At 44.5% G+C, this 19,147-nt stretch overlaps 1 protein-coding gene across 1 annotated transcript in view; it reads right to left on the bottom strand.

Moving 5' to 3' along the window:
- GALNT13 (polypeptide N-acetylgalactosaminyltransferase 13) overlaps positions 1 to 19,147 on the bottom strand; it is a 77,153-nt gene that overhangs the window by 46,186 nt on the left and 11,820 nt on the right. The gene's annotated exons all lie outside the window — the stretch shown is intronic.

Here is a 19,147-nt window from a genome sequence, read left to right as displayed (position 1 = left end):
AGAGTATCAGGAATTTACCCAGGAGGTTTCTGCCTGCAGTTGTACTGTATGCTCCATTGTGCAGCAAACACTTTCCAGTGATATATTTCTATGACTTGCTCTGCTCAGAAGCACTGCTGGATGCTGCACTCACAGTGCACTGCTTTCACTATGACTGTGTGTGATTTCCAGTTGCATGCTGTCCACACAACAAAATTCCCCTTGGAGCGTTTCATAAGGGATATTTATGCAATGCATAATGCAGACATAAAGCACTTGGAAGTAACGGTTGGTAATTAAACTCTGCTCTGCCATCACTTTTTGGAGGAAGGACAACACTTTGCACACTGGAATTTGAAAGAGATGGTCCTTCAAGCTGCTAATTCTGGCTATGGAAGCAAATTCTCCCTCTTCTTTCCTCTGCTGGAAAGATTGAGGGCTGCATCTTTCCCCTGGCAGTTCTGCAGGAGCAGCTCTCTGCTTCCCAAGGGCCTGTGCCCAATGAGAGCCCAGCAGGGAGCAAGCAGCCATGCTGAGACACTGCTGAGGTAGTAAGTCAGCAAGAAATGGGCTCGTCTGGGATGCTGAAGTACTCTGGGTTTGGCTGAAAATATCTTAGTGACAGTTTTCTGCTGTAGAAATCAGAAGCTTTCCATTAAAGCAAATAGGCGTAAGAAAAAAATCTGTCAGTGTATTATTAGAACAGTCATCATTATGACAGGAAGTTTGCTGCCTCTCAGAGCAAACCACCTAACAGAAGTGCATCTCCTGAAATTGTGTAGGGTACCATCCAAACACCACAAGGATGCTGTGCTGCAGTAGGACACTGTGCTGTGCTGCTGCAGGAATCACTGCCAGCTCACCAATATGGCAGTGCCCCATAACAGTGCCTCACACTCATCTCAGCCTGAAAACTTCCAGTAACTCTCCCTGAAGGCATCAGTTATTCATACAACCTGCAGTAAAACTGAGCTTTCAGTAAGGGATTCCATGTGCTTCTGCTGCTTGCTAAGGTTCATCGAGACAAAGCTCAGGACAGCAGAAGCTCTGTGAAGCTTCACAACAAAACTAATTGGGAATTTCTGATCAGCCTTCCCACTCGCACGGCTTTACTCAAAGCCAAGTGATACCTGACTACATTTCAATCAGAGTACATGCAATGCTGTGACCAAGAAATATGTTTAATTTTGCTAATTGCAGCAACATCAGCTTGCCAAGCCTGCAGAGAAGACACACACAGCTTGCAGGCTATGTCACCCAAGCTTTCAAAAGGCACAAAGTCACAACAGTGCTGCAAGGAAGGCCACAGTGCCATGGAATGGGAATGCTAACATCGAAGAGGGAAACTGTGATGCCTTCATTAGAAGCTTCTTTTTTGCCTTATGAAAGGCGAGTCACTCCTCATCAGCCTCCTTCCTGCTACTGGTGTGTTTGTGCAGCATCATGCTTACACCATGTTTTACAAGGAGGCTGTGGATGCCCCATCCCTGCAGGCATTCAAGGCCAGGCTGGATGTGGCTCTGGGCAGCCTGGGCTGCTGGTTGGTGACCTGCACACAGCAGGGGGTTGGAACTGGGTGAGCACTGTGCTCCTTTGCAACCCAGGCCATTCTGTGATCTTCAATGATAAATACAGAGGAGGATGGCTGAATCTATGTGCTGCCATGTTAACCCACTGACAGCTGCCAGGTAAGAGCACTCCTCATTCCTTCCTTTCTGCAAAGACTTCAACGAGCTCTGTCCTTCCACACCAACAATTCAATTCTATCAAAGCCTTACAAAAGCAGAGATCTGTCCTTCTCTTCTCTGGAAGTCATGGTGGTTAATGAAAATGGAGTCTTCTTGCTATTGTTTACAAGCAGGATGGAAAAAAATGACAAAAAACAGATGGATGCAGATCTCAGAAGGTCACCAAAGCTTCCCCCAGACCACACAGGGTTAACTGGACTTAAGACACTCACAGCACAAATTCAGTATCTACCTTCATGGATATTTTACAGCCTTTCAAGAAATCCAAGCAATGCAGTAAGTGGATTATACTCTTGCCTTGACCCAGCTGAGGAAACAGAATTTTCAGGAGCTAAAGACATAAAAACTGGAGGACGGGGGCTCAGGAGGGCATCCACTTGTGTCTCGCCATGCTTTAGCTCATTCTGTTTAAAGGCTGCAAGTGAGGAGCAGTGATTCTGCACTTCTGTTTGTTAACTCACTGAAGCAGATTTCAGAGGTTGTGCTTTTTAATAAAAAGTGCTTTAAAAAAAAAAAAAGAAGTGTCCATCAAAAATAGCTTCATCTCCAAGCACAAGAATTAACGCTCATCTCCTCAGTGACCATCTTGGTGCATGCAGGCATAATGGAACTGACACGAAGCATGCCCACAAAGAATAAAAATGCTATTTATCCAGCATTCTGCCTGCAGACATTTGACATCATCTGTCAGAGGAAACAGGCCTGCTTTGGAAATGCATACAGCCTCCTCACAAGGGCTTACCAGAAGCACTGAGGTCTTTGGTGGAGCACAGAATACCAAGTGCAAAATTCAAGATAAGGAAAGGAAAAGTAAAGCTGACCTCAATAGATCTGAAAGCATTCAATTTACTTAAGGATTCAGTAAGGGCTCTACACATGGACTGCTGCTCAGATACGTTGACACATGGGGGATATAAGGACTCATCACCCATGCATTCTCTCCAAAGGCTTCTTTTCCTTGCACATACCTTGGCTTAAGCCCCTGTACCTCCACAGCAGCGCTGTGGAAAGATGCTGGTTTGCAGATGGACAGGCAGCAGGGTCCCTGTACCCCCACCCCTGTCCAATCTGCCTTTCCCAGCACAGCCCTGGGCAGCCCTATCTGGTGGGGCACATGGAGCCCACAGCAGGGGGCTGTGGGGGCTGTAAAGTCTCTTACAACCCAAACTATTCCATCATCCCATGATTCTTCGTATATTATTGATCAGTTGAAATCACTAAGGAGAAAGCTGGAAATAGCACTGATGCCCAGCACAGCTATGATACAGCAGCAGTCAGATGGCTTCAAAACAAGCAGAGTGCTGCAGGGAGGGACTTCAGCCCAAATCTCCATTCTGCAGCTGCCAGAAACGTGCAGTTTGAATAGAAAACCTCTCAGCTTTGTAAGAAATCAATGGAATGCTGGCGTTATAGTTTGGAAAGCTAAAAATAACTAGGTGAGGATAAAATCAATCTTAGGATAGCGATAGGGAAGAAAGTAGCTTAAGGGGTGTAAGCCACACACAGCTGCCATCTGCCCAACTTGCTGTGTTCACAGATATCTCAGAAACATAATGGGTAGAAGATAAGATGTGAACGGCTCACTGGTAAGAACACCCCAGTAAATGACAGTGTCTCTCTACTCATGCTGAAAATGTTGAGAGAACATGACTTAAGTTCATTTTTCAGAGCAGAAAGGCTGAGGTTGGCAGGGACCATCTGGTCCTGCCCTGCTCCACTGAGTAGGGCCACTCAGATCCAGGTGCCCAGGACCACATCCAGGTAGCTGCTAGAGATGGCCGAGGGAGACAGTTTTGATTGGAACTGCAATTAGAAGAATTAATAAATAAATAAAACATCAATAAAACCAGTGGTAACTGAAGTGTGATCGGAGAGACAGGCAGAGCTGCCTGTCCTGCTGCCTCAACCAGCAAAGGCCCTTCCCAAGCAGTCCTGCATTATGTAGTTCCTCATCATATCTTACTACAAGGCATGAAATCAATCGTCCAGAATCCTGAACAAGTAATTCTTTCTTCATTGCACCTCTACAGTGGCTCTAACACTCAATATTATTCTGCTGGTTTATGCCCAAGTAATTTGTTATAAACTCCACACAGAATCCAATAAACTAAAGGATCAATTTGCAGTCCTTTGCCATTTGGATGATATATCTTTTGCTGCTCAGACTCATCTTTATCCGAAACATATGGAATTCTAGTTTTAATTATACAGTAGTAACAAATCCCACAAAGTTGCCATAAACATCATTATATAGGTCATTTGCTTTACAATGTCTTCTAAGACAAGAGCTCCACAAATTTGAACAACAAAAAAAAAAGTTGCTTTCAAATAATAATAGAAGCATCAGAATTCATTGCGATTTCTGCCATAAATATTTCTTACAGCATTTCCACACGTGTTGTCCAGAGACACATCAGACCACATTGCTACTGCCAGCCCCACACGAGCAGTGCAAACGAAGTGCACATCAGATTTAAGCAGCACTCAGGAGGGACACGAGCTCTGCTCACAGCTGCTGGTTGCTGCCTTAAGAGAGCTGAAGGAAGGCACTGATGCTCCTCACGAGTTCCTAAGGAATCTGCACACATGATGCAATCTCGTAAAGCTAAAGGTCTCCACCATTACTGGCCTTGTTTACACCATGGTAACAGCTGTGATACTGATAGAAATTCAAAGCCTAATGAGATATCATCTAGAACATCTAGTTATTTCTTTCTTCTTTGCGGTTTCACACTCTGGAGAGAGAGAGAAGCAAAGCTGCATAAAGCAAGACAAGAAGTGACAATTCCTAATTTAAACAAGCTATTCAGACACTTCAAACAGGGCTGTAAGATCAAGCTCACAAGCAGCAGCAAAAGTTCGGTCTACTCATCTGCCTTCTTCACTGTAGCAAGTAAATAAATAAAAATAAGTCCTGGAGCAAAATCCAAGAGAAGGATTGTCAAGGCCTGCACCCATTCCAAAGTGCATTGCAGCATCCCACCACTCACACAGCACTGCTGCCCATAGGAGACACTGCAGTGAACGGACACAACTCCCTTCCCTTGAAGGAAAGAATGGCATCCCAATAAGTCAGATGCTCATCTATCACCTTCATGGCTGTTATTAATGAATTCTGGGCTTGTGCATACAACGAGGTATGAGTTACCTCCCTCCAAATAATAATTAATGAGCAACAGCCCAGGAAAGATATATTAACTTATCAATATTAATCAAGATGTAATGGAAACCCCAATGCTAGCTGCTAGGCAAGCAAAAGCCAGCAGATTGCACCTGCTGCTGCTGGAGCTGGTCCCATCAGCGTGGAGGAGCTCCATCGTGGCACAATGGCACGCTGACAAGTCTGCCACAACGCAGCCCTCAAACAAGTGTGCACACAGAGCACCATGTTGGCCTATAGCAGCAGTTATTCTGAGAAATTCACCTTACAAATGAAGCAAAAAACACTGAGGGTAGGAGCAGCGAATGCATGATTTATGGCAGCAGGAAAAGCCATCTTCCACAAGGTAACACTAAGCTGGCAGTAATAGAATGGAATAAAGGCAAGAGGACTTTCATTTATTTTTTAAAGCGTTCCTGACCTCCTTAGCTGGCAGTCCAGCGTTTTAGAGGGTCTTATAACGTCCAATCATTACGAATATACAGCTTCCCTGTCTCAGGGTCCTGTCAGCTTTCATCAACAGGCTTTGTGTTTCCACATCCATGAAAAAGGAAGCGTCTGATAGCGACCTGGATTTACCTACACGTATCTTCAGAGCAAGGCCTTCTTTGTGGTTGTCCCACAGACAGTTCCATGTTTGTTCAGCACCTCCCCTCTGTTCTGCTCTCGAGGAGCTGTGGGTTACCACGAGGTCCCCTTTCAGCCTCCTTTGCTCTGCGCTGAACAAACCAAGGGACCTCAGCCACTCTTCACATCCTGTCCTCTGGGCCCTTCCCCATCTCTGCAGCTCTCCTCTGGATGCTCTCCAACAGCTGTATGTCCTTCTATGGCAGTGCCCAAAGCTCTACCAGCAGAGCAGGCCCTGCCAGCTGCCAGCCCTGCCCTCAGAGCCTTCTCCCAACACCTCGCCATCCCCAGCAGCCCCACCACAGCCCAGGTGATTCCTTACCCAAAATACATTTACTTACCTACCTCTGCTGGACTTAACAGCTTTCAGGACAACTGTCACTTGAAGCAACACGTGCATCTGCAGACAGGGATTTATGGCCGTGCTCCTGCTGATGGTCACCCCACATCACAGGGCAGCACCCATCACTGTTCCCTTTAATTGTGGAATGCTGTTCTACAGCAAAAAACACTTCTAATGACCTATTTAATTACTGCAACAAGATCTGCCAGATTTGGCACTGTTTTAAAAATGCATGTGCTTTCTTAACAAACATTGATTTCCACTTCTCACAGACACAATATGACACAGGTCTATCAAGTCAGGCCTTCTGAATGGTTTAAGTACATCAACCAGTTCTAGACTTCACCCCCATAATTGAGAAAATAATTAAGTCATGAATAAAACAAACCCTTACCTGTGATTCTTCATATTAAGGTCAGTGACTGTTGTGACTGTCTATCTACCTGACTGCCTTGCAGTAAAGGATATTTTCCAAAGCAAACCATGCTTAACAAAGGAGTAAGCGAGCAAAGAGACAGAAAGCCATCCATCTCCTTGGGGAGAAGAGCTGTGCATGCACTGATTGAAGCAGAGAGCAGTGTAAGTGCACTGCTGCAGGTGACTAATGACAAATCACACATGCAAAAGGGGAAGAGCTCCTATTTCTGTAACACATCTGTTGGCACCAGCAAGTGCTAATGCTGTGGGCAGGGTCATACATCAGGCTTGCTGACTGCTCCTCAGCAAGAGGCAATACAATGGTGTACCAGGATTCGATAAGCAACACCTGGAGACTGAAAACAACCATGAGTCAAAAGCCTCATCTCTAATTACAGACAGGAGAAAGGAAACAGGTTTGGGGCTCTGTTACAGTTTTTTTTTTGTTAAACTAGCTTTAAAAAAAAAAAAAAAAAACCAATCTGCAGACATTCAATACTGCAGATATTTCTGTTTCATTTGCATCAGATGTGTAACATCCTTCTCGTCAGAAGAAACTGCCTAAGGGTGAAGGAAGGACCTCATGACTGCTTCCATAATGGTAATATATCTCATCACTGCTTACTTAACCAGGAACTTCCCATCTCCATATGTAGCCAGTCGAGCAGCCTATGCAGTAACAAGTCAAGTGATGCCAAAAGAGTGCACATCTTAAGATGCACAGGAAAAAAAAAAGAAACATAACATAATTAATCTGAGTTTAAGCTGGAGTCTTCCAACAGTTAAACAGGCAGAAAATTTAAACTTGCACTTAACCAACAGCACAAGCTGGCTTTCCAAACCCAGAGCAGCCTTCACTCTGCCTCCTTTACAACTCAGAATTTTCACTCTTCTTAATGAGAAAACAGTGCACACCCACGTCTGCTCCATTCCCTGGTGCTGAGCAGCAGTGTGGTATCTGCCTGCAGGCACAGCCAATGGTTCTTTGCACACACATGCACACAACTGATCACTCTTCCAAGAAACTGCACTCTATCTGCACATGTATTTATTGAAGTGCATTTTTAATTGCTGAAATAGATGAAGAGGAATCAAAGGTGCTGTCTAGATAGGTTGACAGCATCTATCTAAGGCACTGGTGCTGATCAACCCAGCACTGCACCCTTGATAGAAGCTAACTACACAGTAAGATGCAACTTGCACATTGTCTTCTCTTAGAGAGCTGATAAAAGAAAAAATGCCTAAAATTATAGAAAAACTAATTTGCCATTAACAATGCCTGCTAACAACAGACTTTCGTGCATCTTAAAAGTCTACAGTTTACAATGAAAGCTTCATTTCCTGAAAGATGTTCCTGAGAACACACAGCAGTTCCAAACACAGAGCTACAAACATAGGATGGTTTTTCATTTAAACACAAGTAACTGAGAAAGAAAAACAATTGAAGAATTGGCTCCAACTAAATTAAGGCACAACCTTAGCTAATGTCTTCCAGACTGCTCCTTGTTTCAATGGAAAACCAGAACTGTAAAATGAAACAGGTTGCCCAAGGAGGCTGTGGATGCCCCATCCCTGCAGGCATTCAAGGCCAGGCTGGATGTGGCTCTGGGCAGCCTGGGCTGCTGGTTGGTGACCTGCACACAGCAGGGGTTGGAACTGGATGAGCATTGTGTTGCTTTGCAACCCAGGCCATTCTATGATTCTGTGATATAATTAAATTATGCAGCTTTTCTTTTGTCAGTTTCCCAGCTGAACCACATGAATTTCTAAGAAGAATCTCTTATTTCCCTGACAAGATTCACTTCCTCACATATTATCCTGCCACATATTAGTTGTTCTTATGTAACCTGCACTTAACTTGCACCACAGAACTGGGAAATTCATTACACTCAGCAAGGGTGAGGATTAATGCACTCACACGAGGAACAAAGCATTTCTAATACTCACTTAAATTTTGCCCTCTCTTCCTCTGTAGGAAGAGCAAAACCGAAGCAGGAATTGCCTTATTTTGCATTTATAATAGTTTGAGAGCAGTTTACTGCTGAAAACTTCCAGCAAGGGTACAGGCTGATGTAATTGTGCCCTCCTTCATTAATTTTCCTTTCTATTGCAACATGCCAGCTGTCCCACTAATGTCATTAATTCCAATCAATGCAGCAATTAAGGAAACCGAGGCAGGTGATGCAGGAGGAGTGCACTGAGGCAGCTGGTGCAGGCAGGATGGTGAAAGAAACCATGGAGAGGTGGCAGCGGATGGAGGGAACTGAGAACACCACTGCACAGAGCTCCATCTCCCACAGCCATAATGCTCCTGGAGAGGAAAACCTTCATGTCTTAACCGTAATTCCTTTCAAGAAGAGCAAAGAGAAAAATGTGAAGATGATGTGAGCCACGAAACCTTTCTCACTTTGATACCAGATCAGCGTTCTTTTTTTTTCAGTTTTTCTATATTGATGATAAAACACCTTCTAATACTCTACTGAAACAAGCTAAGCTTGAAATTATGCCCTTCATTTGACTTGTTTTCTACGTTGAAATGCAATCAGGGTTACTATTTTGGAAGACAGTAATGTGGATCACCTGCTCCTGAGGCTAAAGGAAAGCACCCAGCTGCCTCCTACATCACGCATCTGGAGGTCTACTTTCTCTTCCTTGTTTTATATCCTAGTAGGGAAACAGCATCCACACACCACTCGGTGCCTGTGGTTTCATTGAACAGCTCCATGTTAGCCCCAGCATGCTCACAGACAGGTGTTTGTCTACACCTTGGGAAGAAAAAATCATTCATTAGGGGACTCAGCAGGAGGTTGGTGGCCCTGCCTGTGGCAGGGGGGTTGGAGATTCATGATCCTTGAGGTCCCTTCTGACCTGGGCCATTCTCTGATTCTGAGGGGACCAGATGGTGCTACCTGGATCTCATTAACATTAGACAGGCAAACAATGTTGGATTAAGCTAATTTAAGTTTACCTATCAGCGGTTGATAAAGCCTTCCTCCAGCTGCTGGAGAAGAAAAGGCACTTCCAGAGGGCACCCAATTCTCTCCAGCTGAGACCAGCAGCTCTGCATTAGGCAGTAGATCCTCTCTGATTTATTACAGCCCTCACATGAGGCAGCACTGAGCTGCAGGTTAGTTTGTGCCACCTTCCAAGGATGCTGCCCCTAGGAGCATCACTGCCTGCCCCACAGCAAGGGCCCAGACCCACGGCAGCAGTCTTCTGGGTGTGATAAGCTTAGCAACCCAGCAGTCTGCCAGCCAGGTACAAATTGAGAGCAATTCTTCATCCTGAACACAATCTCACTTAGCGAGAATGGAGCAGCTGCTGAGAAGTACCAAGAAGACACCCTCATCAATTTGTTCTGCTTCCAATAAACTTATCACAACGACAACTGGAGCAAGAGGGAAGAGTTGTCATGAGGGGTGGGGACCTCTGTGGGGTCAGGTAGTTGTGCCTCCTCCTTCATCAGCTGAGCAGTAACAGACACATTATCCCTCCTTATGTGCTTATCTCCCACTTAGAAGCTTTCTGCCCGCCAGGCTGCAATCCCAGGGATTAGCAGCAGGCACTTAGCTCCTGTCCTCACTGCTGCCCATGTCAGAAACAGCGAGCTGCTGGGGCTCGAGCTGCAAAAATAGCATTTTCTATTCCGTTATCACCAGTCGGGGTTGTAGAATGCAGAAAGAACCACAGCAGGGCTTCAGCCTTCAGTTGGTACAAGACTGCCAGCGCTACAGAACAGTCATTGATGTGTTGCTTATTTTGTCAGACTTTTCACTTGTTGGTTCATAGAATCATTCCGGTTGGAAAAGGCCACCAAGTCCAACCATGTGCTCAATGCACCGCTAAGAGCCACCGCCCACTGCACCAACACCTGCCATGGAACTGCATGAACATACATCAGATCACACAGATCAGATTTAAAAATAAAAATGAGCCTCTCATGAGAGGCAGTGAGATGACAAAGTTCAAACACTAACAATGTGACAGAGCACTAACCTAATTTAGGAAAAAAAAAAAAGGAGACATACATAAAGAATAGGCTAAAAAGTCTGAAAATTGCAGTGACAAAAATTAATTTGGAAAGACAGCAAAAGGACAGGAAACGTGCTGTCAACAAAATCTTGTAAAATGCAGAAATAGAAACCTAGCAGTCAAAGATGATCACATCTCAGACAAAACGAACCCAAAAGCAAAAGCAGACTCACAGTCAAGCAAACAGCGTGTGTTTGAGCACATGTGGGGGTGAGCAGGAAAAAAACAAGTAATTTCTATGCAAACTCTCTTTAATTATGTTTTAAACACATACCTCTAAAACTGAGCGAAACCTATTTCCAGCACAGCACGAAGCCTGCAGGAAAACAGACAGCATGCATTTAGAGGGGACATAAATATGTTTGTTCTTCTGGAGAGGCTTTGTGGGGGTGTGACATCTTGTGCGTGTTTCAGCAGCTATGTACGGCTGCAACAGATGAGACAACTGTAAATTTGGTGAAGCATTAGCTAAATTAATGGATGTGTTAGTATCATCATTATGGTAGCACACAGTGTAGGGTCTAAAGATTAAAAGACTTCAAACAAATTCTAAAGCAACGGCTCCACAGACTGCAGTAACAGGTAGCAAACACAAAAGCAGGAGAGTAATTACTTGTGCTCCCTGAACAGAGCCCATTTAGGAGCGCATATTTTCAGCACAAGAAGCACTGACTGAAGCTGTGACATCCAGGGGAATTTCTCATACACAGAGACAGCAAAGTCAAGCACACAAAGCCTCGAGCTCTTCCTGAAGTGTGAAGGAGCTGTGCAGACTGACTGCAGAATATTTCAGCACAAGGAAGAGAATAACAAGCTTTAAAAGGAAACTAAAATTAATCTTGATACCATTTAATAAATGGGTTAATATGCCTCACCTCTTAAGAGCCAGCAACATTTCCAAGCACTAATAAGGTTCACACCACCCCTCCGTCCCAGTGACATCCCATCACTGCCATTCACCAGCTGGCACAGATGAGGCAGCCATAAATCCAGCCCTGTCTGCACCACAGGCAGCAGCCATGCTTGAGCAGGGCTAAAGCTATCCTGAATGTGATGCTTCCATGGCAGGAAACTGGAGAAAAAAATAGGAATAATCCTACTGAAACACACCCGACTGTCTCTCATGTTAGTTCATTATTCCCAAGCTGATGAGGCAAGCAAATCTTTACTTCTTTCCTTTTCTTTATTTCCCATTAGTTTCACAGCTCTCAAACTACTAAAACCAATACCTGCAAACATACAGAGCTGTTCTCATTGCTGTGAACAGCTCAATCCCAGAAGTTAACTGTGAAGATTATGCATGTGGAGAAGGACAGCACTGAGCCCAGAAAAATAGACCTTCTTGAAATGATTTTGATGCCAATGTGGGAAGTAAGTTCAGAATGTACACTTAGGGCAATGAGGGCTGCCCAGAGCTCTGGGTGCTCCATTCTAGAGGTGTCCAAGGCTGTGAGTGGATGCTGGGCAGCCTGAGCTGGGGGGCAGCCAGCCCACAGCAAAGCACTGGAACTCACTGATCCTTGAGGTCCCTTCCAACATAAGCTATTCTGTGAAGAACTTGACCTAAGGAAGGAAGCATCTCCCAGAACAGATGCATGGCACCCATCTGTCCCCCTCCCTGCCACATCCAGCCACACTCCTGCTCTCCCCACCCGCTGTGAGCACAGATGGCCCAGCAGCGACCAGACACCATGAGTGGCTGACAGCAGTCTGCACTAATGTGGAATTAATTATGAGCTTACCAGTGGGCAATTCCCAGAGGTTCTTAGGTAAATCCCATTACCAGCCTCTCAGTCTGCTGGACAACACACAAGTTTTGTTTACAACGCAGCGTTTTCAAGAAAGCAAACACTGTGTTCTCCACCGTACTTTAGACCACGGCTCCAACCCAGTAGTTTTGTGCATAACCTGATGTATCCTCAGGTGACACTTGTAACCTGCTGATAAGCCACTTGAACAATCCACTGAGCAGGTTCTGCCATTGCTGGGGACTCTCATCCTCAAGTTCCCTGCTTCCAAACGCTCGCTGCATGGAGGGCCTCCTCTGAGATTTTCTCCCCTTCTTAGCAGAGGGCTTTGGAGCATCATGCACCTGCATCAATAATGACTTCTGATGCCTGAATCAATACCAGCCAACTGAGATTACAGCCAAGCAAATCCCATGAACGTACCCTCAGAGGTAGATGTCACAACACAGGAGGCCTGGGAATTAAGTCAGAGTCATTATGTGGTCAGCTTGCCTCATTTCCACACCAGCAGCCTCCCTAATCTGCTGCTAGCAGCTTTAGGCCATTTGGAATACTAACACTTCTTACCTCTACAAATGTTGACCATCATGCTGAACCATAGAACTATCACCTATTTAAGGATTTCCTTTTCATTTCCTCCCTTCACTCTACCTGAAAGTTCAGCTTCGGTTACAAGAGTTTCAACTCCTAGCAAGCAATCACAGGAAATGCTAAATGTCATCATCACAAGCATTCCAAAGCTTGGAGTGTGCCCACAGGAGACTGGACAGGGTAGAACAAAAAGCATGTATTTCTGGTACTAATAATTTCTGCTCTAACTGCAAGGATTTCACAGAATCCAGCCTGGATATCAATTCCACCCTAAATTACAGAAAGCTCAAAGCAAAAGGTGTTTTTAATTAAAAATGCCTGTACAGGCCTTTGCAAGCTCAAATTAAGGCTTACAATGGCACCATTATCTACAGACTGTTTCAAGAGGTTGCTTTAACTGTACCCACTGTGATAATTTAGGAAAGTTCTTGCCTTCTTTTTCCATGCTTACAGGATAACAATTCTGACCATAAAAGCAGCAGGAATCTGAAAATATAGAGATGGGAGCTCCAAACTGCCACTGAATGCCCAACGCTTTCCCTTGCTGGAGGTCTCCTCGGTACAGTAATCGACGTTAGCAATTACACTTCCATTCTGGCAGCACGTTTTAATTATACTTTATCATATTGCAAGAGAAACAGACTATTAGCTGCTGTTTTGTTGGGGCTTTTATTTTTTTTAATATAAAGAGAACCAGCTATCTCTTAATTGTTTAATAACAACACCTGGAACAGAATCACAAAGTCCTGACTGCTTCATTATTTTCTCATCATCCTATTTTCATACACAGTTAACCTATAACCACTCCCCCCCCACCCGCAGCCCCAGAAGGGCTCACCCAGAGCAGATGAGAGCAGCAAAGCTGACTATTTAATTCCTCTGAGAACCCAAACACCAAGCAGGTTACCCTCCCTCCTGGTTCCAGATGTCTGCCCAGAAACACAGGAGGCACGTGGCCTCAGATAAATGAATGACAAAGTTATGCATCTACAGCCAAAGTTCATTCCATAGTACTTACCTATGAGATTCATTTTCTACAGTACCAGAAAGGATAATGACTGAAAGAATACATATTCATCACACTGAGTAATTTTAATACATTTAAATGATTTATTTATTCACTCCTTGTACCTTGGGCCACTGATGGTCAACACACAAACCAAGGCTGGTTTAGTGGCTGAATTGGAGGTGCATGACCTGTTCATGGGGAAGCAGTTCTGTCCTCTCACTTTATTCTTTACGCTGCCATAAAACACACGCCAGATGAACAGCATTTCTATGGAGCATCTGCCCTGTCTCATTTGTGACACATGGCTCTTTTTCAAAGTAATGTCAGAGCAACTTCTACACCTACAGAAAGTCACAGTCCCTTAAGAAAATCACTTCAAGCACAGTAGCTTAATTAAAGCTGGTTTTAAAGCCAGCAGTAAGAAGACAGTGTAAGAAATCTGCACTATACAAACAGCAAAACACTTTTCTTGAATATCAGCACCTTTAGAACAAAGCAGCAAGGGATATACAACAACTTTGTGCACACTACTCTTTGCTATCAAAGTGGTGAGGTGCTGGAACAGCTGCCCAGAGAGGCTGTGATGCCCCGTCCACCCCTGGAGGTGTTCAAGGCCAGGCTGGACGGAGCCCTGGGCAGCTATGAAACATGGAGGTTGGTGGCCTTGCCTACAGCAAGGAGGGCTGGAGCTTCATGATCCTTGAGGTCCCTTCCAACCCAACCATTCTGTGATCCTCCCGTACCCACCAGTAGATGCTGGCCTCCACTGCTCTTTTTCTCTGTTCAGCAGTAGGTACGAAGGAACTGAGCTCTCTGCTCAGCACCCACACCAGAACCATCTAACAACTCATTCTTAAAGCAAAATGAATGAAGTATTCATTATATTTAAATATAAATGCTCTTTCACACAGCGTATGTTCCCATTTTCCTTGTCTTGTTGTGTCACGTAAGGATTAAAGTACCTAGCACAGAGGGCTAAGCAGAGGCATAAATAATTATGACAGTAAATAGAGAATCCTTGAGGAAATCAAATGAAATGCTTAAAGGAAATATTTATCAGCGATACAAACCTTTAATCTTCAAAACAGCAACAGACCTTAGAGGAGACAAACCAAAAAGAAAACAAACGGGGCCCAACCAACACCTCTTCCTACCTACCTGGGCTCACTTCTGCACTTCTCCTCTAAGGAAGCAACACCCGTATCTTATTCTGGGGCACCCAAAGGCCTCAAACACAGCCCAGCATCAGTGATGTGTCATCCCACTGCAACGGGTCGGTCCTGGTGACAGAGGAGCTCACAATCCCAGGGCCAGCTCCACAAACACAGCCACACACGTTTGTCAAGCAGACAGCACCGAGCAATCCCACACACCAGCACGCTGCCTGCGTTAATGCTACGGTACATTCAATCCAAAAATCATCATTTCCACCCAGTAGAAGAATGAGGCAAATTGACGTTTTATGAAGTTTAAAACAGGATAATTTCATGCAGTTAAGTTTTAAGACTATCAAAAGTGGAACCAACTGCTGAACCCATCAGCAGTAAGGTCCCTATATGCTGTATTTAAACTTCCGAGCAGCAAGTAGGAGAAATTGCCATTATATAAAGCCTAAATCGAGGGAGTTTAACGTGGTTAAATTATTCCTAAACCATGGAAGACTGACAAGTTCTTTTATTACAAAGCGCTCTTATCGCTTAATGGAGAAAGTCTTTTATGATTAAAGTTTTATTTGGTTTTCAGATACCAACATCACTCAAGCAATATTGCTCCTGCAATTCAAGGCACTCCGGAGTGCAGAATTATCTCCATGCAGCAGCAAGGAACACACAGCTGAACTCACTGCAGAAATGACACAGTATGCCATACTGTGGAGGTTGATACCATTGTGAGGATCATTTTGGTTTGGTTTCAGATGTTCTTTGTCACAGTCCCTCTGCACTTACACTGAGTGCAGCGATGCCAAGGTCCCAAGGCCGGAGCTTGGCATTCCATCTGCCTCTGCAACAAAACCTGGACAAATGCAGCTTTATCATGCTTGCCTTGGGAATGTGAAGTTACCAAGAACATGGTAGCTCTAGGTTCAAGGCTTTGTGACTGGAGAATGTCCTCCAAAAACCCTCTATTAAACAAAGCCAAGACTGGCCAAGGCACTGGGCACAGGACACAGTGCTTAGCATACATTTACATACAACCACCTTTAAGAGCTAATGAGAAATGGGAACTGAAGATAGGTTTTCAACACTTTGATAACAGCAGGACAAGAGGAAACGGTTTTAAGTTGAGGGATGGAAGATTTGGGTTGAGTATCAGGGGGAAGTTCTTTACTATGAGAGTAGTGAGGTGCTGGAACAGCTGCCCAGAGAGGCTGTGATGCCCCATCCATCCCTGGAGGTGTTGAAGGCCAGGTAGGATGGGGCCCTGGGCAGCCTGGGCTGCTATGAAATGGGGAGGTTGGTGGCCCTGCCTGTGGCAGGGGGTTGGAGCTTTGTGATCCTTGAGGTCCCTTCCAACCAAACCATTCTGTGATTCTGTTTTTAACTGTATCATCACTGAGCAATGCCGAAGCGTCAGAAATTGGTCTTAATAGAACCTACAGCAAGCATTAGTGTATCCCTGCACTTTTACAGACAGCTTCTTTACAAACTAAAATAAACACTCTTTAACTAAAAAATAGCTTATTTGTACTTGAAAACATTCCATAGCATAACACAGCAAACACAGCCCTTCAGCACAGTGTCGGTGTGCTGCTGACCACTGTACTTTCAGAACATAATCTGGCAAAGCACTGCTTAAATTTTACCACAAAATATCATTTTCCACGTATTTTTTTCTTGAACTGCAGCACTGTAAGACACAAAGCATACAAGCAGGCGTTCTGCATATAAAAATGCTTTCCAGCTGATTAGACTTGAAATTATCTTAACATTTAAGAGCAAGCTGTGCAAAGCACAATAATGGCTATGACAATAAACCACACCAGATTGTCCAAGAGTGTGTGAACCCAGGAATCAGGCAGCACAGGGATAGCATCATACCCATCCCTGCTCCCACGGAGAAGAGGAGCAAAGCACCGCAGTGTATACCTTCCTTGGCACAGAAATGCACACAACACTCTAGTTTAAGAAGGGCCAAAAGCCAATTAAGTGATCAGTGCTATACTTATTCCTGCAAGCCTAGAAATAAGGCCTTACTGACCAAGTGATAATTGAATTCCAGTGCTTAATTTGTACATTTAAGAAGCAGTCCTCTCTTCGATAAACACCAAATGTTTATCGGAATACCTCTTAAAAAGCCTCTTTGCCAGCCAAGTTTTCGTAATCTCAATAGCAACTGCTGTTTTCTCTCAATGAAAGGAAAGCAAAATTACATCTTGTGTGGTGATAATCAGTGAAAGAGCAATGGGGAATGGAGGGAGGAGAAGGCATCAAGGTGTACATTCACACTCCACCTGCACTGCTTTGCAGAACGGCTCCTCAGGAGGCACACAGCACACGTGCAGCTTTCCTCTCTCCCTCATCCCACCCCAAAGCTCCAATTTTTAAAGCACTGCTACAGGTTTTCTGCACATGGAACAGCCATGGAGTATGTAATTAATGATGACCCTGAGGAGGAAAGGGCTATTTCTGCCACAGCTAAGCCCAGGCATGGTGACAAACTATTAAGAGATTTAGGGGCTAAATGTTTCCAGGCTGCTTCCAACCTTAACAGACAGGAAAGGAATCGCACAGAATCACAGAATCGTAGGGCTTGGAATGGACCTCCAGAAATCATCGAGTCCAACCCCCAAAAGGAAGAAACTCCACACAGTGTACACACAAGCATTAGTTATACGACCCAATGGACCATTTGAACAAAAATAGTTTGTATTTGTTTTATTTTGCTGCTCAGCCTCAGAAAAGCTTGTAACTATTCAGGATGAAACTCAAGACAAAAGTGTCAAAAGTTACACTGGTTTGATGCAGAAATTCGTATCATAGATTCATAGAGTGGCTTGGGTTGGAAAGGACCTCAAAGATCACCAAGCTTCAACAACCCCTTTTAATACCAGCCCAGGCTGCCCAGCCCAGTGCCCCATCCAACCTGGCCTTGAACACCTCCAGGAATGGGGCATCCACAGCCTCTCCACTGCACTGTTATAACACTGCCATGTTCCCACAGGAACTGGGAGGCACCCAGAGCTCTCATTAATCACAGGCCTTCCTACCCCAACAAGGTGAACAACACCTCTCTGTAGTTGGGATATCACAGGGGGCACAAAGTACCCAATGATATTTACTCATCTCACTCATTTTTCTGCACGGTAAGAGCCTGGGGTTCTTGTTTTGGCTTTGTTTTCTTATTAATTGATTTTTAATACAGACTAGGCTCCCAAGGACAAGAAGGACGACACTGGAATAAATTCCACTCTGATTCTTCACTCTTTATTATGCAGATGAATGCACACTTCAGCTTGTCAGGTTTGGCAATCAGGGCTCCTGAGAACATCTGCAGCTGAAAACTTTCATTCCAGATAGAGAAGTACTCTGCACGACAGCTACAGAAAACAGTCATCCAGGAGCAGCACTCAGATACACAAACAACCAGGGCTTCACACAGATATCATGATCTGTAATTGTTATTCAAGTCTCATACTGCACTACTACAGAGAAACATAATCGAGAAGTGTTTCTCAGTGATAACACCAATTAGTATTTCTTGCAAAAGTTGCCCCCCAATTCCATATCACTGATACTTCACAAGGGGAAAAACAACCACAACAGTAATCACGAGAACCACAGCTTAAAGCCAGTATTATAAAAACCTGTCTCTCCCTTTGCAAAATGAATTGCAGCACAGAGCCACCCAACGTGCTGTGTCCCCTTCCAATGCTCTATGACCTCTCTGCAGTTCTCATTGCTCCAATGTCTTCTTGCACTTCTTAACACCTACACAGAACTCACAAAGGATGGAAACCTACTCTGCCGTGCTCAGCAACACTGTTATTTTCAGAACAAGTTAAGGACTGTTTAACAGTGGATTAAAAGAGGCTGATGGCAGATCAAGCTTCATTTTTAAGCCTCAGTTCTTGCAACCGGGCTTGAGCACGTAGACGGTGTTTGCAGAGCTTTCCTGAAATCAATGAAGCTTCATTCAAGGCCTAAAGCATGGCATCAGTAACAAAAAGGAGCCATAATTCATCGACAGTATCCATTATTAAAACAGATACTGGAAGCACACAGCTTCCAAGAATCACTTATTAGTTCCCACAAAACGAAAGGATGTGCAAGCAAGCGGGTCTAAAAGCTGATAGGTACTCCACAAAAAGGAGAGCTGCTGGCTGGAAAGAATTTCCAGTAATTTTATGAATCATCTGCTGAACATAAAAAGGAAATCTAAAAAGCTACCCATCAGCTGGAAATCACATCCTGCCATCGCCAAAGCAAAGGTGACCTACAACACCTGTGCATCCTCCACCGCTGCAGTGAGAAGCATCCTGCCATTGGTCCTCCA

The sequence above is a fragment of the Centrocercus urophasianus genome, unplaced genomic scaffold (genome assembly GCF_019232065.1).
Source record: "Centrocercus urophasianus isolate 14NV4802_14NV808 unplaced genomic scaffold, USGS_Curo_1.0 seq_28, whole genome shotgun sequence".
Classification (NCBI taxonomy): Eukaryota; Metazoa; Chordata; class Aves; order Galliformes; family Phasianidae; genus Centrocercus; species Centrocercus urophasianus.
This window is presented reverse-complemented; position numbering and strand designations above follow the sequence as displayed.